This window comes from Prionailurus bengalensis, chromosome E3 (genome assembly GCF_016509475.1).
Source record: "Prionailurus bengalensis isolate Pbe53 chromosome E3, Fcat_Pben_1.1_paternal_pri, whole genome shotgun sequence".
NCBI lineage: Eukaryota > Metazoa > Chordata > Mammalia > Carnivora > Felidae > Prionailurus > Prionailurus bengalensis.
In genome coordinates, this window is record NC_057357.1 from 38,936,129 (window position 1) to 38,946,648 (window position 10,520).

The 10,520-nt window shown below is 39.8% G+C and overlaps 1 pseudogene; it reads left to right on the top strand.

Moving 5' to 3' along the window:
• The first annotated feature begins 10,171 nt into the window (after nt 1-10,171).
• On the top strand, nt 10,172-10,520 carry LOC122471754 (annotated as a pseudogene).

Sequence of the window (10,520 nt, forward strand, 5' to 3'; positions counted from 1 at the left end):
ATGCCGTCTGAAGGGGACTTTAACTTTTGACGTTCACATCAGGGAAGACAACCAAGTTTCCTCAAAATTGGTTTCTGATGCTCCTGTTAGAACAATCCTGGCTGCAGGGACCATGAGCCTGGCTCGGGTGGCAGTTCTAATGAGCACAGGGTCTCACCAAATAGAAAAAGGGCTAAACGCATGGCCACATATCACCCAGGTATACAAACTGAACACCTCAGACTGAGAATGGAACTGGCGGGATAAGCAGAGGGTTCCGGGAATAGCTCTCCAGGTTACACGTCTCCGCAAGCTGGTGACAGTTCCTTGTAACGGGTGTCGTCAAAGGAAACCCAGAATGTTTGATGTGAGGGCCAGGGGGAGAGTGCTCTGCCTTGCGCTGCCTGGGCAGTTCCTTAGGGGAAGTTCTTACCTGATTTGCCTGACGGTTTAAAAGACACGGAACATGTGCAGAGTTTTACAGAGGAGGGGGCAGAAGGAACTAGATCCTATGGAGAATGGCTAAGAGGCTAACTTGTTTAAGAGGTGGGTGAAGGGAGGTTTGCTTTGGCTTTCCCTTCCAGTTAGTGTCTTCACGATAGTGAGGGGATTTTAAAGATGTGTGAGAGCAGGTGCTCTCCTTATGTGTGAAAAGCAAACTAGGTTTCAATTAAAAGCAAGAGATAGTGTGACTGGACATTTTTAGATTTCAGCACGATAACACATGGGAGAAAAAGATCGGCCTAGAGATTTGCCTGCCTGAGGGCACTGGACTGTACTGAAGCCTTCCATGACCTTCTTCTGCTGAGGATGCTGTTCTTAGGGCACGGGTATGTATGCTAAAGTGTTTCGTTTTGTTTTTTTAATCCTCATAGTTGAGAATTTCCCAGCTCCTCTCCTGGACCATTTTAGAAATGACTTTGTTAGGGGAGCCTGGGTGGCTCAGCCGGTTAAGTGTCTGACTTCGGCTCAGGTCATGATCTCACGGTTTGTGAGTTCAAGCCCTGCTTCGGGATCCGTGCTGACAGCTCAGAGCCTGGAGCCTGCTTCGGATTCTGTGCCTCCCTCTCTCTGACCTCCCTCCCTTGCTCATGCTCTGTCTCTGTCTCTTTCTCAAAAATAAATAAACATTAAAAAAAAAAAAAAAGGAAAAGAAATGACTTTGTCAAAGAGTTCCTCACGTGTAGTTTCAAAACTTCCCTTCACAGCTCGAATATTTCCCCCTCCCATCTCTTCTCTCAGCTGATGGACAAGGTCACAAACGGGCTCGGGGCTCTATTACCATGTTACTTCCAACCTTTCTCCTGTGGGAAGATTCCAAGACCTGTGCCTTTAAAAAGCGATTCCTTCCATACTCTCTCTTTTCTCCTTCCTTTCCCCATCGTTTTTCCCTTTTCGCCTCTCTTCCATGTAGTCTGAAGTCTCTATTCATAAAAGCCTGCAGATTTTCATGGAAATATACCTTTGGCTTCAGGGCTCTCCCAAATCCATCACGCTGTCCTTGGTGGATCAAATGAGAGGGTGATGATCAGAGAGGACGATGTGCCATGTGGCTGCTCCTTGCCCACGAGTTGGGAGCGCAGGCTTTTAACCCTGGGGCCGGCCTTGGCCATCTGAGAAGCACAGGCCCTGCTGCCTGGAAGGCTGGCTGGTTCTGGCTCCTTCTGCAGAGCCCAGGGGGGCACAACCATCCCCCAAAGGCAATTAGCACTAAGCACCAGCGTGGCCAGCAAACGGGGCGGTGGGGGCGGGGGGGAGCTGTCCCTGAAGAACCCTCTCCATCTTTCACCTCAGGCCCGTCCCAAACACACATTACTAACTAATGAGTAATAAGAATCACCACACTCCTTACATGGTTACTAAGGATATAATTTTGTCCTTTTTAACGTACTTTCATATGATCTCAGTTGTTAAAATGCTTTCCTTTTTTTCCCTTTTTTTTAGTGTTTATCCATTTTTAGAGAGAGAGAGAGCATGAGCGGGGTAGGACCAGAGAGAGAGAGGGAAACAGAGGATCCAAAGCGGGCTCTGTACTGACAGCAGTGGCTCGAACCCACCAAGTGTGAGATCATGACCTGAACTGAAGTCAGACGCTTAACCGACGAAGCCCCCCAGGTGCCCCTTAAAATACTTTCTGGGCAGTTAAAGCAGGTGGTCTTATCCCCACTTGGTAGACGGGTAAACGGAACAGGAAGTGATTACATGACATGCTTAGTGTTAAACAGTGACGGCTCCAGTGTTTACTCACTGGGCACAAACTGACCACCCTATGCAGCAATGAGTATGTTTGACTCATCTTCTGGGAGACATTGACTTTGAGTGTTTTTCCAGGGAGGGAAGGCGGAGAAGGGGATTCCCACTGTCTCTGGCCCTAACATAAACCACGCATCAGGGGCGTGAAACTTAGACACTGACACCATGCTGTGTGAAGAGAAATCGCTTACAAATGACACTAAATAAATATGTACAAGGTGACTGGCAACTGATTAGGTCATTAGATGTCATGGGAGATAAATTACCCTGGAAACCATTGACCTAGAAACCATGTCATGCAAAAGAGTGATCACCGAGGGTACACAGTGTGCCACCTGCTGGAGGGGTCCAGGTGTGAGCAATTGGGCATGGCCCCTATTGAGGGGGGGTCCCCGCCCTGTGGGTCTGTCTTGGCAAGTGTCATAATCATCAGCCCCGCTTGCTAGCTTGTACCAGACGCTGTGCTCAGCAGTTTTGCAAACATTATCACGATGACAACACCAGGCAGACATTCCTGCTCTACAAAGAGAAACTAAGGCTCCGAGGTGTTATGTAATCGGTGCAAGACAAATAGCTAGTACACGGCAGAGAAGCTCACACTAGGTCTATTTGACTACAAAGTCCACGCTCATGAAAAATCGAAGCATCTCAATGAACACCAATGGGGAATTCAGTGGATGATGGCACCTCTAGGGAATACTGTACAAACTGTCATCAATGGACTCTACAAGATTTCTCTTGTTTGAATTTAAGTTAATCTTATTTTATTTTATTAACTTTTCCAGTTTATTCCCAATCCCACTCTCATTCCATACTCATAGTCACCTGCTCTGTCTCCTCTGGTGGACATGTTAGGTGTTTGGGTCTAATTGTCTCCTTGTAAAACACAATGCTGTCTTGTCTATGTAAATGTTTTAAATTGCTGTCCATGGCATTTGCCATAGATTTCATTCTGTTTCTTCCCTTTTAACTTCTCTTTTTTGACAGTGTTCTCACTTACGTTTTAAAAAACACAACCATGTTGCCATGGGTCCATTTGCTTCAGTGTTTCTCATGCTGAAGACATACCTATCATAGTTTATTTTTCATTCCGCAAGGGGTGAACATACAGCTTGTCTTAATTTCCCATTACCACAAACAATGCTGCAATGAACATTCATGTGCATATCCCTTTATGGACCTGCATGAGTGCCTATCACGGATATGTATGTATGTATGTATGTTCGTTCATTCTAGATGGAGACTGCTGGGCAACAGGATATGCTTATGAGCACTGATTCTGCCAATGGGTTGACAGAGTCTATGACTCGCAGTGAAGTCATAGAAATGAAGGTTTGTGATTTCCCTTCATCCGAGCCAACACCTACTATAACCAAAGGTCCTAATGTCTGCCAATGTGTTGGGTATGAAAGTATCACAGTTTAGTCTGCCTTTTTCCGATTACTAATGAGGTTTAACAGATGTGTTGGCTTTTTAAATTTCTTATTCTATAAATTGCATTTTCATACCGTCTGCCTGCTTTTAGTTTTTCTTTGTGTTTCTTGTTTATTGGCCATTGTTCTTAGTACTGTCTACCTAAACCTTGCCAGTTATAGACATTGTAAATATTTCCCCCTAGTTAAGTCTATGCCGAACTTTGAACAAAAATCCTAAATTTTGATATAATCCAATTAATACATTTCCTGCATTGAAGTTGATTTGTGCTTTTAACAGTTCTTTCCAGTCCCTAATATACAAATACATCCCGTTTCATTTTCTTCAGACAGATTTATCTTTCACATTTAAGTGTTTAATTCTTTGGGATTTCATCATTGTATGTAATATGAGGTGATCCAACTTAATTATTATTATTTTTTCAACTTAATTATTTTATTAAATACAGGGTTATTTTTCCTTCACACAAAGCAAATTCAGAAATGAACGATCAGGATTTAGTGTGGTAGCAAATTAACAACCATCAGTCCAGGTTCCTTCCACCTTCACGCTCCACCACCCTCATCAGTGGCTTCTATCCTCAAGGCTACCTATGGTCTAAGCTGGCGGCAGGTGCTCTACTCATCATGTCCCCACTGCTGCAAGGAAGGTGGAAGATGTTTTTGCCTCTTGGGGAAGCTATCCTAGAAGCTCCACCAGTATCCTCCCTTCACATCTCACGGATGAGGATTTAATCATATAAGGAAATCTAATTGCATAGGAGGCTGAGAAATGTGGTTTTTACCTGGTCGCAATTATCACGTCATACATCATATCATATGTAGCACCAACAATATAAATAAGTATTGTGTTACAATTAATGGAGGCTGGATATTGAGTAGCTAAGCAGTAGTCCCTGCCACAAAAAAGATTATTAACTTGTTTTGAAATGGCCTTCTGGGGCACCTGGCTGGCTCAGTCAGCGAAGCATGAAACTTTTGACCTAGAGGGTGTAAGTTTGAGCCCCAAGTTGGGTGTAGAGATTACTTAAAAATAAAATCTCTTAAAAAACTTAATGGCCTTTTGTATTGTTTGGATAAACACAATAAGAATGAATTCTATACAATTAAAAATATCCAAATAGGGGCACCTGGGTGGCTCTGTCAGTTAAGCTTCTGACTTTGGCCCAGGTCATGATCTCATGGTTTGTTAGTTCAAGCCCCCCATGGGGCTCTGTGTGGACAGCATAGAGCCTGCTTTGGATTCTCTCTCCTTCTTTCTTCCCCTCCCCTCCCCTGCTCGCTCTCTCTCTCTCTCTCTCTCTCTCTCTCACACACACACACACATACACACTCTCTCTCTCTCTCTCTCTCAAAAATAAATAAACATTTAAAAATATCCAAATAAAAACTATTTTTAATGTCTCAAGTTTTTACTGAGATAAAATTCATGTAACAGAGAAATCTGCCTGGCTCAGTCAGTAGAGCATGTGACTCTTGATCTCAGGGTTGTGATTTTGAGTCCCATATTGGGTGTAGAGATTACTTAAAAATAAAATCTTTAAAATTCACATAACAGAATTCACAAGTTTAACCATTTTAAAGGGTTAAATCCAGTGACGTTTATTATATTCACAAAGTTGTACAATCATCGCCACTCTCTAGGTCCAGAATATTTTCATCATCCCAAAGGAGAATCCCTGTGCCCATTAAGAAGTTACTCCCCATTCTCTCTTGGGCCCCATCCTCTTGCAACCACTAATCTCCTTTCTGTCTATGTGGGACTGCCCATTCCAGGATTTTCATATATAAGGAATCACAGAATATGTAGCCTTTGGGTCTGACTTCTTTCATTTAGCATAATATTCATCCATTGTAGTATATATCAGTATTAAATTCCTTTTTATGGATTAATAATATTCAAATGTATAAATATACTACATTTTGTTTACTCATTCATCAGTGGATTAACATTTGGGTGGGTTACACCTTTTGGCTATTAGGAATAGTGCTGCTGTGAACATTCATGTATGAGTTTTTGTTTGAAAACATGTTTCTAATTCCTTTAGAAAACATGTTTCTAATTCCCTCATATATCTAGGAGTAGAATTACTGGTTCACATGGCAATTCTGTGTTTAACTTTTTGAGGAACCGACAAACTATTTTCTGTAGAGAATGTACCATTTTATAGGCCTACCACAAATGTGTCAAGGTTCCAGTTTCTCCATATTTCACCAATTCTTGTTATTTTCCTTTAAAAAAATTATAGCAGCCCTAGTGGGTGAGCTGTATTTCACTGTGGTTTTGATTTTCCTTTCGCCAGGGTCTAATGATGTTGAGGCATCACTTCATGCCTTTGTTGGCCATATGTGTAACTTCTTTGGACAAATGTCTATTCAAGTTCTTTCCCTATTTGTTTAATTGGATTGTTTGTCTTTTTTGCTGTTGAGTTTGAAGAGTTCTTTACATGTTTTGGACACTAGACCCTTATCAGACATATGATTCACAAAAATTTTCTCTCATTGTGTAGACTGTCATTTCACTTTTTAGATAGTGTCCTTTGAAGCACAAAAGTTTTTTATTTTGATGAGGTCAAAAGTATCTATTTTCTTTTGTTGGTTTTCATTTTGGTATCAGATCTAAGAATCCATTGCCAAATCCAAGGCCATGAAGACTTAACCACATGTTTTCTTTTTTTTTAAATTTTTTTTAACGTTTATTTATTTTTGAGACAGAGAGAGACAGAGCATGAACGGGGGAGGGGCAGAGAGAGAGGGAGACACAGAATCAGAAGCAGGCTCCAGGCTCTGAGCCATCAGCCCAGAGCCCGATGCGGGGCTCGAACTCACGGACCGCGAGATCGTGACCCGGCTGAAGTCGGACGCTTAACTGACTGAGCCACCCAGGCGCCCCACCACATGTTTTCTTTTAAGAGTTGTACAGTTTCGGCTCTTACATTTAGGTCTTTTTTCAATTTGAATTAAGTTTTGTATATAGTGTGAGGTATGCAATCTGACTCTTTGGCATGTCTATATACAGTTTTCTTGGGACCATTTGTTGGCAAGAGTCTTCTTTCTCCATTGAACGGTCTTGATACTACTGTCAAAAATCAATTCACCGTAGATGTATGGGTTTGTTCCTGGACTCTTATTTCTATTCAACTGATCTTACCACAATGTTTTCGTTACTATACCTTTGTAATAACTTTTGAAATCAGAAATAGTGAGTCCTCCAACTGTGTTCTTTTTCAAGATTGTTTTGGCTATTCAGGATCATTTGCAATTCCCTATTCATTTTAGGATTCACTTTTCAATTTCTATAAAGAGGCAGTTAGTATTTTGACAGGTATTGCATTAAATCTGTATATTGCTTTGGAGAATATGGCCATCTTAATAATATTAAGACTTCCAATCCATGGACATGAAACGTCTTTCTATTCTTTTGGTATTGTTTAATTGATTACAGCAGTATTTTATAGTTGTTAGTGTACAAGTGTTGCGTCTTCTTAGTGAAATTTATTCCTAAATATTTTCTTCTTTTTGACATATTGTAAAGGGAATTGTTTTCTTAAATTCCTTTTTAAATTGTTCACTGGTAATACATAGAAACACAACGGAGTTTTGTATCTTGACCTTGCATTCTGCAACTTTGATGGATTTGTTTATTTACTTTTTCTTTTTTTTTTTTTTAATTTACACCCAAGTTACTTAGCATATAGTGCAACAATGATTTCAGGAGTAGATTCCTTAATGCCTCTTACCCATTTAGCCCATCCCCCCTCCCACAGCCCCTCCAGTAACCCTCTGTTTGTTCTCCATATTTAAGAGTTTCTTATGTTTTGCCCCCTCCCTATTTTTATATTATTTTCACTTCCCTTCTCTTATGTTCATCTGTTTTGTATCTTAAAGTCCTCATATGAGTGAAGTCATAAGATATTTGTCTTTCTCTAATTTCGCTTAGCATAATACCCTCTAGTTCCACCCACGTAGTTGCAAATTACAAGATTTCATTCTTTTTGTTTGCCACATTGTATATACATACCACATCTTCTTTATCCATTCATCCATCGATGGACATTGGGCTCTTTCCATACTTTGGCTATTGACGATAGTGCTGCTATAAACATTGGGGTATATATGTCCCTTTGAAACAGCATACCTGTATCCCTTGGATAAATACTTACTAGTGCAATTCCTGGGTTGTAAGGAAGTTCTATTTTTAATTTTTTTGAGGAACCTCCATACTGTCTTCCAGAGCGGCTGCACCAGTTTGCATTCCCACCAGCAGTGCAAAAGAGATCCTCTCTCTCCACATCCTCACCAACATCTGTTGTTGCTTGAGTTGTTAATGTGAGCCATTCTGACAGGTGTGAGGTGGTATCTCATTGTGGTTTTGATTTGTATTTCCCTGATGATGAGCGATGTTGAGTATTTTTTCATGTGTCGGTTGGCCATCTGGATGTCTTCTTTGGAGAAGTGTCTATTCATGTCTTTTGCCCATTTCTTCCTTGGATTATTTGTTTTTTGGTGTTGAGTTTGATAAGTTCTTTGTAGATTTTGGATACTAACCCTTTACCCGATATAGCATTTGCAAATATCTTCTCCCATTCTGTCGGTTGCCTTTTAGTTTTGCTGATGCTGAATTTGTTTATTAACTCTAATAGTTGGGTTTTTGTAGGGATTCTTTAGGACTTTCTATAAATAAGATCATGTCATCTGTTAATAGAGATAGTTTTGCATCTTCCTTTCCAATTTGGGAATGAACAAAAATGATTGAAGAAAAAATCTATCATAGGAAAACTTTTATGTGAAAAAAATTAAATATGCAAAACAATGCTCTACACACAATGCTATACACTTACTGGTACACGCATACATTTACTTAATGCTTCAATAAAGCCAGGATGTCCTAGGCATCTTTGTGTTAATCATTTAATTTCCTTAAAAACCTCATAAGGTGGGCTTTTTTGACTTTCATTTTACAAAACAGAAAACTGAAAAATCTAAAGGTTAAATAAATTGCTCAAGACCACACAGCTAATACGAAGTGGAGCTGGTGTATGAACCCAGGTAATCAAATTCCTGAGTCACTGCTCTGACTACCAAAAAATCCCACAATGAACACCAAACTCATGATAGTGGTTAAATTTGGAGAAAGAAGGAATAGAATAAGAATGGGAAGTGGTACACATGATCTTCAATTGTACTTGTTAGATTTTATTTAATTGGGTAGTAGGTGCAAAGGTGTTCATTATGTTATTCTACATAGATTTTTTTCTATGTATATTTTGTTATTTCATAATTTAAATGTTTGAGAAAATAGTTAAGCATTTACTGCAACCAGTTGGAAAAGAGATACAAGAGAGAATCCAATTACTGGCGTGGCTCATATGAAACAGTAGAATTTTAAAAATATAAAATACAAATTTTAAGAAGGAAAATAAAAGAGACATAGTAGAACTAATATAAAACAACTATAGAGCAGTAAATCTGAAAATCGAGATGAAATTATTAAATTTCTGGAGAAAGATGAAACGCTGAAATTGGGACATGACAGAAAATAGAATTTAATCATTGAAGAAGTTGAAAGAGTAAACAGTAACATCCTACCAAAAGAACTCTAGGCTTTGAATTCCCTCATTTGCTGGCCTTCAAAACTGTCTTGGGAATTCTTGACCTTTTGCTCTTTCACATACATTTTTAATTTTTTAAAGTTTGTTTATTAATTTTGAGAGAATGAGAACACGAGCAGGGGAGGGGAGAGGGAGGGAAAGACAGAATTCCAAGCAGGCTCTTCACTGACAGCACAGAGACCGTTGCAGGGCTTAGACTCATGAAACTGTAATATCATGACCTGAGCCAGGTCAAGAGTCAGATGCTTAACAGACTGAGCCACCCAGATGCCTCCAGTTTGTTTGTTTGTTTGTTTTTCTAAGTAGGCTTTACACCCAGCACAGAGCCCAATGAAGGGCTTGAACTCAGGACCCCTAGGTCAAGACCTGAGCTGAGATCAAGAGTCAGTTGCTCAACTAACTGAGCCATCCAGGGGCCCCTCACATACATTTTGAAATCAGCCTTTTCAGATTTCAAAATAAGCCCTGTTGGTATTGTGAATAGAATTGTATTAAATTTGTAAATTAACTGAGAAGAATCAACTCTGCGAGTCTGAGTCATCCCATCTGTGATGAGAGTTTTTATAAGTCTTCTTTAATGTGCTTTAATTATGACATCTTTCTTTCCATAAAGGTCTTGCACATCTTTCGTTAGATTAGTCACTGAATAATATCTTTTTTGCAATAATTGTATAATGTTCTAACTTTGCTGGTATATAGGAAAGTAATTGATTTATACACTGATCCTCTATCCAGCAAGATACTAACCTTAGCTGTTTATTCTCTTGGATTCTATATAACTGTAGGCAGTTACATAATCTGTTAATAAAAATAGCTTTATTTATTTTTACTCTCAGTGAGAGTGATTTTTTTCTTTTAAAAATTTTAACATATGTATAGTCTTTCTGTGCTGATAGTGCTCTCACAACCATGGTGAATGTTCATAAAACCTGCCAGACTTTCTGAAAGAAACGTGGCAAGCACCAACCCCACAAAGTGACACAGTACAAGAAAGGCAGATTCTCTTTATGCCCAGGGAAAGCGGCATTGTGACAGGAAACAGAGTGGCCATGGTGGGCAAACTTAGCTGATTTTCTGGAAAAAGGCTAAAACTACAAAGAAGCTTGTGCTGAGGCTTGAATGTGTTGAGCCCAACTGCAGATCTAAGAGAATGCTGGCTATTAAGAGATGCAAGCATTTTGCACTGGGAGGAGATAAGAAGACAGAGTCCCAAGTGATCCAGTTCTAAACTTCATATTTTGTT